Source organism: Pseudophryne corroboree, chromosome 4 (genome assembly GCF_028390025.1).
Source record: "Pseudophryne corroboree isolate aPseCor3 chromosome 4, aPseCor3.hap2, whole genome shotgun sequence".
Taxonomy (NCBI): Eukaryota; Metazoa; Chordata; class Amphibia; order Anura; family Myobatrachidae; genus Pseudophryne; species Pseudophryne corroboree.
Genome location: NC_086447.1, coordinates 800,439,085 through 800,453,464, shown reverse-complemented (window position 1 = coordinate 800,453,464; position 14,380 = coordinate 800,439,085). Strand labels below are relative to the sequence as shown.

The 14,380-nt window shown below is 43.8% G+C and overlaps 1 protein-coding gene across 1 annotated transcript in view; it reads right to left on the bottom strand.

The window, feature by feature from the left end:
* PRKCE (protein kinase C epsilon) overlaps positions 1-14,380 on the bottom strand; it is a 707,603-nt gene that overhangs the window by 16,103 nt on the left and 677,120 nt on the right. The gene's annotated exons all lie outside the window — the stretch shown is intronic.

Below are 14,380 nucleotides of genomic sequence, written 5' to 3'. Positions count from 1 at the left end.
TCAGGCTCATCCAGCACCTGTCTTACCCCGAGGGAGGGTCAGTAAACGACGCACTGGACAAAGAGCAATGTTCAGTGCAGTATCAATCCTTTGACCAGGCGATCAAGATGGTTAGGGCACAAGGGAGAGGAGCTCTCATGGCAAAGCTAGACATCGAGTCGGCCTTCAGACTGCTTCCATTGCACCCAGAGAGCTTCAGGTTGATGGGTCTAAGTTTTGACGGGGTTTTCTTTGTGGACAAATGCCTGCCAATGGGGTGCGCCATTTCATGCGCTTTCTTCGAGGCATTTAGTTCATTCCTGCAATGGTGTTTGCAGGAACGCGCTGGGGCAAGGGCCATAGCGCATTATCTAGACGATTTCTTGGTGGCGGGCCCACCAGAGTCGGAGCAGTGCAGCCACCTTTTACGAGAGCTACAGGGTATGCTGGAAGAGTTCAGTGTACCCATCGCGGCGGAGAAAACCGAAGGCCCGACGGAGGTTATATCCTATTTGGGCATAGAAATTGACACGGTTAGGCAGGAGTGCAGACTACCAACAGAGAAGGTGGTAAAGTTAGTCAGGGAAGTGAGCGACTGCGCAAAGGCCAAGAAGGTCACGCTGGGGCAGTTGCAGTCTTTGCTGGGGAGCCTGAATTTCGCTTGCAGGGTGATTCCAATGGGCAGAATCTTCAAGAGGAGGCTGGAACAAGCCACAGCAGGCAGGGCATCAAAGCACCACTTCATACGCATCACCAGGGAGCTTAGGGAGGACCTGCGGGTGTGGGAGGAGTTCCTCTTACAGTTTACCGGGGTGCAAATCTGGCCCAAGGAAGTAGCACCAAACCGTGCGCTGCAGTTATTTACAGACGCAGCAGGAGCTACGGGGTTTGGGGCATACTTGCAGGGCGAATGGTGCGCCCAGCGATGGCCACCAGAATGGGAGACCGCAGGGATCACCAAGAACTTAGCGGCATTAGAGTTGTTCCCGATAGTCGTGGCAGTCGACATATGGGGTAAAGTGCTGGCAAACAGGCAGATCCAATTCTGGTGCGACAACATGGGGGTGGTGCAAGCCGTGAACAACCAGCGGGCATCATCGCCGCCGGTGGTCAGGTTGCTCAGGAGGTTGGTGGCAGCTTGTTTGCACCACAACATAACATTCAGAGCTAGACACGTGCCAGGGGAGAAGAACGTAATAGCGGACGCATTGTCCAGGCAGAAATGGGAAGTTTTTAGGGCCGCAGCGCCGGGAGCAAGCGAAGTAGGTTTAACATGCCCCTCCTATCTCTGGCAGATAGTCGATCAGAACTAGATAAATTGGTGGAGCGATCCCTGGCACCAAAGACCTGGAAGGCCTACAAGGCCGCATGGAGAAGATGGCGGCAGTTCCAGGGGGAGGGGGAGATTGAAGCCAAGCCTCCGCAGCAACAATTGTTGGCGTTCTTGGAAAAACTCAGAAGGGAGCAGACGTCCAGGGCAGGAGCAAACACGATACTAGCAGGGGTATCCTTTTTCCAGAAACTGGCAGGCGAAAGGGACGAGACGAAGAGTTTCGTAGTACGCACGATAATGAAGGGCTGGGCAAGGGCGGAGGTTAAGAAACCAGACGCCAGGGAACCAATCACAATCGAGAGGCTGAGGAAACTGATAGAAGCGGTCCCAAGCGTCTGCCGCGACCAGAGTGAGGCAAGGTTGTTTACAACGGCTTTTATTATGGCTTTTAGGGGGGCATTCAGGGTTAGCGAGTTGGTAGCGCAGTCCAAAACAGCAAGGGAAACAGGGCTGCAGTGCAGTAGCGTTACCGTAGCGGAGGACACAGTACTGTGTAAAATACGCAGATCAAAGACAGACCAGAACGGAAAGGGAAAATGGGTGCAGCTGCGCAGGCACGACGACGCTGCGGTCTGCCCGGTAAGGGCGGTCGAAGCATTTAGGATAACAAGGCCGGCAGGAGGAGGGAATTTTCTGGTACACAAGGACGGGGCGGCGCTCACTAGGTACCAGTTTGCAGCAGTGTTGAAGAGATGCGTAGGAGCACTTGGCTGGCAGGCAGAGAGGTTCGGGACACACTCGTTTAGAATAGGGGCGGCCACGTCAGCCGCTAACGAAGGGTGCGCGATCGAAGAGATCAAAGCATTAGGCAGGTGGGGGTCCAACAGCTACAGGCGCTACATTAGACCCCTCAACGACGAAACAGAAAACATCTAACGATCATGTCCCCCCCCTCTCCCACACAGCCCCATCCGCAAGAAAAAAGGAGGCGAGGCGGATATGGATCGTCGGTCACTCATACGTTCACTGGGCGGCAGCACGGGCCGCCGGGAGGCCGTATGGAAAGCAGTTGGGGCTAGCGGAGAAAGAGGGGAAGGTATGCTGGTTTGGGCAGAGAGGGATGAGGTGGCACGGCTTGAGGGGCACCCTGTTATCCGGGGAAGAAGCGACAAGCAGCCCCGATACCATAGTATTACACCTGGGGGGCAACGATTTGGGCGACATGAAATCCCTAGACTTGATCAGGACAATACGGGATGATCTAGCATGGGTAAGCGAGCGATGGCCGGGCGTAGAGCTAATATGGTCTAACATCATTCCCAGGCTAGCTTGGCGCGGAGCCCGGAAAGGGGCAGGAGTGGAGAGGGCCAGGAAAAGGGTCAACGCGGCCGTGGGCAAATGCGTGGCCGCACTAGGGGGACAGGTCATACGGCATAAGGACATCAGTCAAAAGATCCGGGGCATGTATAGGAGCGACGGGGTCCATTTGTCGGACATTGGGATTGACCTTTTTAATAACGCGCTTCAGGAAGCACTGGAGGCCGGGGGTCAGTAGCTGGTTGCAGGGTGGGGGCTTCGGGTCTCGGGGGAGGGGGGCAGCCGAGATCCTCGTGTGGCGGGAAGAAGCGGTGCGCAAGGCATGGCGAACGGGGGGAGCCAGCCGAGGTTGGCAGATTCACCCTCGGTGAACGGGCGCAGGCTCGGCTCCAGCTTTGGACGGTTGGGCCAGGGAGCTGCGTGCCAGGTGAGCGTGATATGCGCCAGGAGGGCTGGTTCCCCAGGGGCGTTGCCGCGGTGCCTACAGGGTAGGCAGGGCACGCCCCCAGGAAATCAGGAGGGGTCAGGGACCCAGGGGCGCCTTGCCCACCACTTCTATCCGTGCCCCGCAACCTTGTAAGGTAACATGTAAGGTAATGGAAATAAACTGTGGCCAGTAATTCGATCCAAAGGAAGTGTGTCAGACTCTTTATTTCAAGGGGAGCTTATTAGCTTATGTGAGCGGAAACAAAGGGGGCCGCCGTAGGTCGACCTCTCCCCCTTATGGTAACAAAGGCGCCGAGCCCGGGATGGCGCCGGAGAGGGGTAAGGGGGAGGGGCGGCAGGTGGCCCGCGGGCCAGCGGCACAATGGAAAGGAGGGGCGGGCAGGTGTGCCCGTCCCCTCTTTCACACCTACAGGCGCTGGTAGCCTGTAGAAGGCGAGGGGGCCGGCCGGATAGCGGGCGGGTTAAATAGGAAGGCGGGGGGGAGGAGGCGGCCACTGGGAAAGAGGAGCACAGAGAGTGACCCACCCACCCACCCATTTAGAAAAGGTGTATATAGGTACATATACTTACAGTTCAGAGTTTTATCGTATAAATCGTTGCAAGTTATAATACGGTTGTATGTTTAATGTGTTAAGGAAAATTAAGGAATACGTATGTCACAGTCAGCGGGCGGCGGGAAGAAGCGGTGCGCAAGGCATGGCGAACGGGGGGAGCCAGCCGAGGTTGGCAGATTCACCCTCGGTGAACGGGCGCAGGCTCGGCTCCAGCTTTGGACGGTTGGGCCAGGGAGCTGCGTGCCAGGTGAGCGTGATATGCGCCAGGAGGGCTGGTTCCCCAGGGGCGTTGCCGCGGTGCCTACAGGGTAGGCAGGGCACGCCCCCAGGAAATCAGGAGGGGTCAGGGACCCAGGGGCGCCTTGCCCACCACTTCTATCCGTGCCCCGCAACCTTGTAAGGTAACATGTAAGGTAATGGAAATAAACTGTGGCCAGTAATTCGATCCAAAGGAAGTGTGTCAGACTCTTTATTTCAAGGGGAGCTTATTAGCTTATGTGAGCGGAAACAAAGGGGGCCGCCGTAGGTCGACCTCTCCCCCTTAACTATTGCAACTCTTGTTTGATTCTTACATCTAGAACCCAGCTACATCACAAGACTTCTCAGTGCTATTGCCACTACCTGCAAAGAAAATATTGCACATTTCACCCTTGAAGAGTCACGTGGTAACTAATGATCTAGGGAGAAAAATGTGTGTTTTCACCGGAGATATACTGTATATATAATTTGTTTCCCTTTCACCCTGGTTAGTGAGGGGTTACCCTGGCGAGAGCACTGCGTTCAGCAGAACTATTAGATACTCAAGGCATCTCTGGTGACAGCTTCTCCATGCAAAGTATAGGGAAGAACTAGCAACAAAGATCACAGTGTACCATCACGATCCTTCCTCTCATTTACACCAAGGCAGTGTAACTATCAGGTCCACAAAATGAAGACTGTCATCAAATATGTGCAGTCTGTACCCCAGAACAGATTATGCAAATAAAATGTTTTTCTTATGGAGATTATCTCTCAGTAGTTTTTAGCATGGCACATACCTGCTGTAATGCACTCCTTCCATGTAGGTGCACCCATTATTCCACATAGGACTTGCCCACTCTGCAATAGCTGATGTTTTGCTACACAAATCCATATGCTGTCACATTCTACGGCTGCACAATCTGCAGATCCAGGTTTGTGCCACCAGATTCTGGCCTCTTGCTAGTTTGATCTTGAAACAGAATCAGGTAATGCGTACATGGCACTATAACTCCGTACTCCACCTCTATGCGATTCAGTGTGACTCTGGTGTTATATCTGATGGACACGAGTCCGCAGGGACGGGCGGTGTGGTAAATGGCTCAGGAGGCACTGGCTAGTACCAGAGTCAGATTTACACACAGTATATGAGGGAACAGGTGTAGCAGTATATACTGCAGGAATGTTGGCGAGGTTTGATTAGAGATGTACAGGAATGGTAGGCAGGAAACCCAGAGATTCCATTTTGTAGTTACGTTGGATGGTAGAGACAATTATAAGTTGGGGAGTGGGGTCAGGTCTCTCCTAATATTGGGCTATTGCAGAACTTGTGGCAATGAGAATGTGAAAAATAACTTCTTTGCGGCCCATTTATCAACGAGACATAACCCCTTCTGCACTCGCTAAAGGGGTTGTGTCCTCCATTAAATATTCAACAAAAAGCAGTAAACAGTTTACCGCTCTCGCCAGCTATAGATGGCAAGAGCGGTACGGTCCCCATTGCCGGGCTTTTTCGGTTTCAGCTAAGCCTTCTGGTTATTGCTGGGTACCTGCCGGGTGGACATTGCGCATGACATATAAGCCCGTCGCTGGCAGCGTTAGGCTGCCAGTAGCAGAGCAGAGAACGCCGCTGAGGAAGCAGACATTGCTGGAGCTCGCTGGCGAGGTAAATAATACTGAATACCAGCTGCATATTTGTTAGTATCAGTAGATAAAGTCAACCTTTCTGTCAAACTTGACAGTTGTTAACGCCCCCTTGCCCTAGGACCCGCCCCCTTTTAATATTAAATGATAGTGTTTTATATCGCTTAATATAAAATTAATATAAATTTATAGTGTTCGATATTAAAACGTATTAAAAATTGTCGCGTAACACCAGTCGCAGAGTGTCAAGCAGCACCAGTCGCAGAATGTCACATATGACACACACTTTAAAATACATCTTTTTTTTTTTTTTTTTTTTTGTAACACAAAATGTTCTTACATTCCAGCAGCTGAAACTTCATGAGTCACACATGTTACAGTTTTAAAAAGGATAATCACTAATGACCGTGTCACAAAGGTCATTTTAAATGCTCAGAAACCCCTCAGAAGCCACGATGTACAATTTAACCATGAACATTCTTAGAAGCAAGGGTTCATCACACATGGCACTAATTTAAAAGGTCATTTTAAAATGTCACAAAGGTCATTTTAAATGCTCAGAAACCCTCAGAAGCCACGATGTACAATTTAACCATGAACATTCTTAGAAGCAAGGGTTCATCACACATGGTACTAATTTAAAAGGTCATTTTAAATGTCACAGAAACCCCTCAGAAGCACGATGTGCAAATTTGACCATGACCATTGCTTATAATTTGACCATGACCATTTTCGATTGTTATCTCTGTAGAGGAACATTAGCACCACCTACAGGTTTATGTGTTGACTCAAATCGGATTTTTCCATCTTTTGGATTAATTACATACCATAATGAGATATCATGGTGATGGTTCCTAATCAAAACCATTTTCGATTGTTATCTCTGTAGAGGAACATTAGCACCACCTACAGGTTTATGTGTTGACTCAAATCGGATTTTTCCATCTTTTGGATTAATTACATACCATAATGAGATATCATGGTGATGGGTCCTAATCAAATCAGTAAGCCCGTGTATATTTATGGAATCATAAAATAATTTTGTATTCATGTACAAAGACAATATTTTTTGTAATTTTAGCTACAAATCAGTAAGCCAGTGTATATTTATGGAATCATAAAATAATTTTGTATTCATGTACATTAGTTCATAAGAACTTCTGTATAATGCTTTTTATAAATTCATTTTATTATTAAATAATTTATGCGCTTTTTATGAGCCTCATATTCTACAGTATAAGATATACCCATTTGGAATGACTTCCATTCAATCTATACAAGTAGTTTAGACCACTCAGGATTTTTATTTTTTATTTATTTATTTATTTTTTTTCTTCTGTATATATAATATAAATGTATTTGGTATGCGTTTGATGCGCTGTGTATGACATTTAAGAAACAGCTAAAAGATTATATCTTTATTGTAACTGAAAATAATTATCACATTTACTAATGTATAAACCAAAGATTATATGTTTAAAAGTCCCGCCCCAAGCATCTTGGAAATGTGGGACGGCGTACCACAGGTTGGTGGGGGCCATATGGCTCACAGCCAGTGTTATAAGAACAGACCACATCACTGAAGTGGGACAGAGCACTGAGAAGAAGAAATTTCAACTGAAGCTGCACAGCTATACACACGTGAAGACATTATGGTAAGTGTTATTATTATTATTATTATTATTATCATAATTATTATTATTATTATTATATTTATACATATTGCATTTTTTATTTTATTTATTTATTTATTTATTTTATTTTACAAATATGGCTCTGAAGGCTGTTTAAATATGTTGTTTCTATGCCGCGATATACACACTGTTACACGGTTCTGTCCTGTCATTGCATCCTTTGTTTTTAGGCATACATGTATAATATGTTAATATTTCAAACCTATTGGACAGTTGCAAATCGCAGTATGCACTCATATGTGAAATGCATCGCTAAACAGCAACATCAATGCGATGCATTGTAACACATAGAACATATAGTTTTAATAATGTGGCTGTCTGAATGTTATTTAAATATGTGGTAATAGCGACATCTAGTGGTTCATTTTGGGAATGCGCCAACACAATATTTCAACTAATTCGTTTGATAGATATTAACCGTCTCTCATTTTCATTATTGGTTCAGAGACAGACAATGCAGAACATCAACAGCAAAAGATTATTATTATTATTATTATCATAATTATTATTATTATTATTATTATTATATTTATACATATTGCATTTTTTATTTTATTTATTTATTTATTTATTTTATTTTACAAATATGGCTCTGAAGGCTGTTTAAATATGTTGTTTCTATGCCGCGATATACACACTGTTACACGATTCTGTCCTGCCATTGCATCCTTTGTTTTTAGGCATACATGTATAATATGTTAATATTTCAAACCTATTGGACAGTTGCAAATCGCAGTATGCACTCATATGTGAAATGCATCGCTAAACAGCAACATCAATGCGATGCATTGTAACACATAGAACATATAGTTTTAATAATGTGGCTGTCTGAATGTTATTTAAATATGTGGTAATAGCGACATCTAGTGGTTCATTTTGGGAATGCGCCAACACAATATTTCAACTAATTCGTTTGATAGATATTAACCGTCTCTCATTTTCATTATTGGTTCAGAGACAGACAATGCAGAACATCAACAACAAAAACACTTTCATGGTTAGAAACAGATCTTCTTCTTCTGATGATGATGATGCTTTGCCAAGTTATCAAACCTCTCAAAGTAAGCTATGTCTATAAAGGACATTGACGCGTTTTTATTTATATTTCAAGTTTAAATAGTATGAAATTATAGTCAAGGTCTACAATTTGTTCATTTTTAAAAGTTTAAATAGTATGAACGTACAACAGTCTGGATACATTGATAAGTAATTATTAAATAGTAATTATTAAATAATTATTATTTTCTCATTTTTATTTCCCCCGATTTGACAGTAATCACAAATACAGAGAATCTCGATTTGTCTGTTGATAGTCCCTTTGGCTTAGACTTCAGCGCTATACCGGATTTTAATAATATTTTGGAATTGGCGCCAGATTGTGAGTAACATGATATCTTTATTTATTTTTTATTTTATTTTTTATTTTTTATTTTTATTTTTTATTTATTTATTTATTTTTCCACGGCTAAAGAATTAAAAATAAACCTTGTACAGTTGTGCTGATTTGTTGTCAACTGTACACACTTTATATTCTCAGTAATGAATCGCTTTTTCATGTTATTCTAATTTTATACCGTATGTAATATTTTTTATTTTTTTATTTTTATTTTTCATTTTTCACCGGTTAAAGATGCCACAAAAATGGATGATGCGACGGCTGATGTTATTCTACGGGATATATTGAACAAACCTGATTATTGTCACAACACATCTATACAGAACAGCAATGTTGTTGATGAGCAACCGTTTTTCCCACACGCGACAGGGGGTCGTGCTAAAACATTCGAATATAAAGCAGGTGTGTAATCAAGCACTGTTATATGGTATATTGTTATGCGTTGATTTAAATGCTGATTTTCAGGCAGCTTTGTTTATATTTATTTTATAATATAGGTATTACAGATGAGGCTGTAGCAATGCGTTATGCGCCGACGATACCATCAGGATGTGATTCAGTAGCGCAAATACACCGTCTTAGTACAAGCGGGAAAATATCAAAACGCACAACCGCCGCTGAAACGGAAAGCCATCAATTCGCAGCAGCAGGTGTGTAATCAAACGCTGTTATATGGTATATTGTTATGCGGTGATTTAAATACTGATTTACATGCAGAGTCGTTTATATTTATTTTATAATATATGTATTACAGATGACGCTGTAGCAAGACGCTATGCTCCTTTGATACCAACAGTCAGTGATACATGCTCGCAGATACACAGGCCTAGTACAAGCGGGAAAATATCAAAACGCACAACCGCCGCTGAAGCGGAGAACCATCAATTCGTAACGCCGGCAATTGTACATAAGAACGTTGCTAGGTCATCAGTTATGGCTGTGCATAACGGCTGTATCGTACCGAACAAACGAAAGCCGGCTCGACCAAGAACGAATGAGAGAAGTCATAATTCAACATTTACAGATCTGAAAAGAAAATTGTCATATTCCGAAAATGATAAGCCACAACGGAGAAGGATCGCGTTACAAACTGTATCATGCGTAAGTAATGATGTTGCTGTAACATCAAAACACACAGCGTTTAACACTGCAGACCGGGGTGTCGCTGGTAATACAAAGACTGTAAAGGTTAAGAGGGCATCGCGTCTCTCAAGAAGTAATGTTAAGCAATTGTCGCAATCCGCTGTAATCACAATTCCAGATACACAGGTTTGTTCTGAAACAGAAACAAGGCACATAGCAGGCATTGGTTTGTTATCAAATATTGACTCAAGAAGTAATGTTAAGCAATTGTCGCAATCCGATGTCATCACTATTACCGATACACAGGATTGCTCTGAAACAGAAACAAGACACATAGCCGGTAATCCTGTGATATCAGATATTGATGACATAAATGGGCAAGAGCTTATTACAAATTGTGTAGAGTCAACGACACAAGATCCGCAGAATAGCTCTGATGAAGTATTATCAGCCGTTGCAGGAATACCTGGTAATACTACAACGGTTGATTGTGTAACATCAATGCCCAATATTTTTACAACGACAGCCCTGGTACACGCATCGGCTGATGCTTGTGTACCGGCGCGAGGGCTAGCGCCCGACATAGTTGATGAATGTCAAAATTCAGAACAATTAGGCCAAGACGCTGAAATACAATTTTACGCGTTGTTGGGTAAGATACGGGAAGATGTTGAGAACATGGGCGTAAAAGCCGGATATTTGTTAAAACACATTAAAGGTGTGTGCCACGGTAGTAAATGTAAACAAGACATTGTTAAAGAAGTTGTTGAGACGTATATGAATGTCATGTCAAAATACATAGATCGGTCGGTTAAGACAACTGAATTTATTAAAGCCAACATACATCATTTTGCAGAAATAAATGAAACTGATCCGTGACTAGGCATGCTAGGCAATGGTTTGAAACGTGTTTTAAATTTAAATGACTGTAAAAAAAAACCACGAATTAAACCTTGTTTAACATACAAGATCTCACAGTTATTCCGACGCGCAAAGGTGAAACAGGCTGTAACAACATTAATCAGATCGAGAAAGCGCAAGCGGCACAGGGAACATGCGGTAGGTGGTCAATTGAGAAAACGCAAGCGTCACAGGGTACATGTGGTAGGAGGTCAGCACAGTGCGAGGCATGTAGATTTAGATCAATCTCCACCCCATGCATTACCGAATGACGAATCACAGGCTGACAATATTGAGCGCGATGCAAGCCCCATATATGATGATGCAGGCCGTGTTGAGTCACCCGGTAATGACGAAGGTCGGCAACATGTATACTTAGAAGCAATTAACCGCTATGAACGACAACGACCGAATTTCAGAGCCGTTGAGTACCACAATCACTATCGGTTTGTTAATTTGGATAGGGTTACATCATTTGTAGAGGGAGTTCGAGCCATTCATACGGCTATACAGGCCATGCTCGATGATGTCCTTGCGGGCGTGGATCCTGCCGACCGCGTTCAGCTTAGATTGGAGGGGGGTGGGTTACACAATGCCATCTATTCGCATCGTAAGCCGCAAGAAACATTAGACGCTGCCAGTTTTTTGAATCAGATTACAAACACGCTTCAAAGTAACGCTGAATTCTTATTATCCACAGGCTTAAGATTTGTGATCAGTATTTTTATGAACAGATCAGGGTCTGGTTTGACTGGGCGTAGTTTACAACGCCTGCCCCAAAGTTTAATAATAGATAAAAGAAAGAGATATCTCTATGACTTCAGACGCGTAGGTAATAACCTGTGTTTGGCCGCTAGCGTCTGTAAACTTCTGGATAAAGGTAACAATGCCAATGATCATGTAATACAGGAGAGAGCGATACAACTACATAAAGCTTTGAATCTGCCGCTTGATAAAGCATCTGTGTCGGATAACGCCGCTAAAGGTTGAACTTCGACGTATAGACTTTTCTCTATGCTAGTTTGTGTCGGGGGCACGTCAAAAAGATCCAGCTCTGTTTTTGCACATTCAACGGATTCGTGGTGTATGAAAGACATGTTTAAAAAATATCACCAACGGCACTCTTCGGCTTTCTCTTCTTCTTTGAGTTGCGTCGTCTCTGTTTTTTATTTAAAAAGGGTATGTCCCAAGGCGGAAGCGCTATCATACGCTTCCGTTTTCTTTTAGACACGCCTTTTCTTGTATATATTAGTCCTGAACCGTCTTGCTTTGCTTGGTTCGCCTCGTGTATCTTATTCACAACGGCCGTTGTGGCTTGCCCGATAACATCTTTCGCTATATTACGAACCGCTGTCTTCATATGCGGTTTAGCCAACTCTAAACCTCTCCGGAAAAGAGGAACAGCTTTTCTGAAAAGACTTCGAAAAATACCGCCTAAACCGCAGCCGTACATGTATGCGCTGCCGTGAAAACCTGGTAATCCATTACCGGCTTGAGATTTATAATATTGCGCATAGAGCCCCGGATCGCCATAATTTTTAACAGCGACCATTCTGCTTAGTTAATAAAATTCAGTTTTGCGGCGTCTGAAGTGTAGCTTCACGATCGCTTTCCCAAACTTAAATGCCATGTTCTCGTTTTGGTCGTTCTTTATCTCTATGGCTATCGTGTCAAAATGTGTTTTGCACAATGGTACGTAATCGGGTTTCTCGTATCGTATTGTGACAACCTCATTGTTATAACCCTTCATTTCAACAGTGCGAAGTAGCGGTACATAACTATCCCCGACCCGTTGGTGTTCGATAATGTCTGTGTACACGTACATCGTATATTGGCCGCCTTTGATGTCGGCGCATGGTTTAGAAATATTAGTTTTAGGCTGTAAACCCAGTATCCATGTCAGCTTAGAACCGGCGTGGATTTGATACAACAGTTTGCTGTCACATGTTACAACGCGTGCAAATGGATCATACGTTAGTCTTAATCCAACGTCCAGTTTCAGTTGTACAATTTCAGCGTTGATTACGTTCAGTAACGCCTCGATTGTTTCATAAAAACCGGGTTTAATGCACAAACTCGCGACTCTCGCCACCGGCTGGTCCGCCGTTCCATCCCATGATAATTGCAGTCTACAATCTTGTAAATCCAATGTATTCCACGTATGCGGGTATTGTATCTCAGTAAGTGCCACTTCCCATTCGCCATTTAAGTCTATCGGTTTAGCCAACTTTGTCGTATAGTTAGAAATCTTATTTTGCGGGAAGGTAACAGCCGATGCGTTGCTGGGTAAGGTTATGTAGAACGATTTGTCATCCATCGCTCGTCTTGTTAGATACTGATGATCTTTATATGTCTTTTATCACCGATGCTGCGACCCAACTGTTAAATTTTGCGGGGTAACCGCGCCACTTGACTAACGCGTATTTACGGCCTCTGACCGTCTTATTTTTTAAAATCTTTTCCACTTTGTAAACTCTGTTATAGTTTTTTGGTATGCTTTGAAGCTCTTCGGGGTAAAAACTACCTGTTATAACTTCACCGTACAGATCTGCCAACTTATAAAGCGGTTTAATCCCTTTAGTGTTCACACTATGTACAACAAAAATCTCCTCAGAAAAGCTCTGTTCGTAACCTTTCTGAAATATGTCCTTATATTTAGAAATACGGACGTGGTCACCGATTCCTAAACAAACTGGGGCTTTCTTACTTCTAAAGTAATCACCGTAGGTCGTTTTGAAGACACTCAACGCGTTAGAGTCATTCACATCGTTTGGAGCGCACTTAATCGTTCTATGGTATGTGTTATTATAGCTGCGTATGAAGTCTTGTAAAACGTCTATATATCTGTAGGTATTCTTTGCCGTGAAATAGCGCCACATGCGTGTTTTTAAAGTCCTATTGAAGCGCTCTATAACAGCCGCTTTCACATCGTTATTGGTCGTGAAATGTTTTATACCGTATTTTTCTAACACCTTTTTTAGGCTTCTGTTTAGAAACTCTTTACCATTATCGGTTTGTAGCTTCATCGGCACATCACCGCGCTGGAATATTTTTTCAAAAGCATTAGCGACTGTTGCTGCATTCTTAGCGGTCAGACTTTCACCCCACACCCTCTTACTGAATATATCGATGATTGTTAATATGTATTTAACGCCATCGTTGTATTTTGACAAATCTATCAGCGAGACCAAATCGCATTGCCACTGTTGGTTTATACCCGATACACAAATCATGTTCCTTTTATAGTTTTTTCTTGCTGGCTTGTGCAGCGTGTAGGCGTCTTGTTCTTGTAACCACTTTCTTACGTCGGATCTTTTAAATTTATTTTTAACCGACTCATAATATTTATCAATACCGCTAAAACTACCTGGTTTTAACACTGTGTAATATGCATCTTTCATCCGCCTGATTTGACGCGCCGCGTTGCGTGACATACTGCGACGGGGTGTTGCGCGACACTCTGCGACTGGTGTTACGCGACAATTTTTAATACGTTTTAATATCGAACACTATAAATTTATATTAATTTTATATTAAGCGATATAAAACACTATCATTTAATATTAAAAGGGGGCGGGTCCTAGGGCAAGGGGGCGTTAACAACTGTCAAGTTTGACAGAAAGGTTGACTTTATCTACTAGTATCGCAGTGATACAGAACAAGTATGCCATGGTATTACCACTTGCTGATAAATGGGGCCCTTGGCGTGGGATGAAACAGAGGAGGGAAGTGATGTAGAAGAGCTATCTCAGGGAGGTGGGGGCAGAGATTCTACACTAACCTGTGAGATTAAGGCAAACATTTCTAGCCACAGTGGTTGGATTACTGGACATGACAAAAAATATGGACCAGGGAA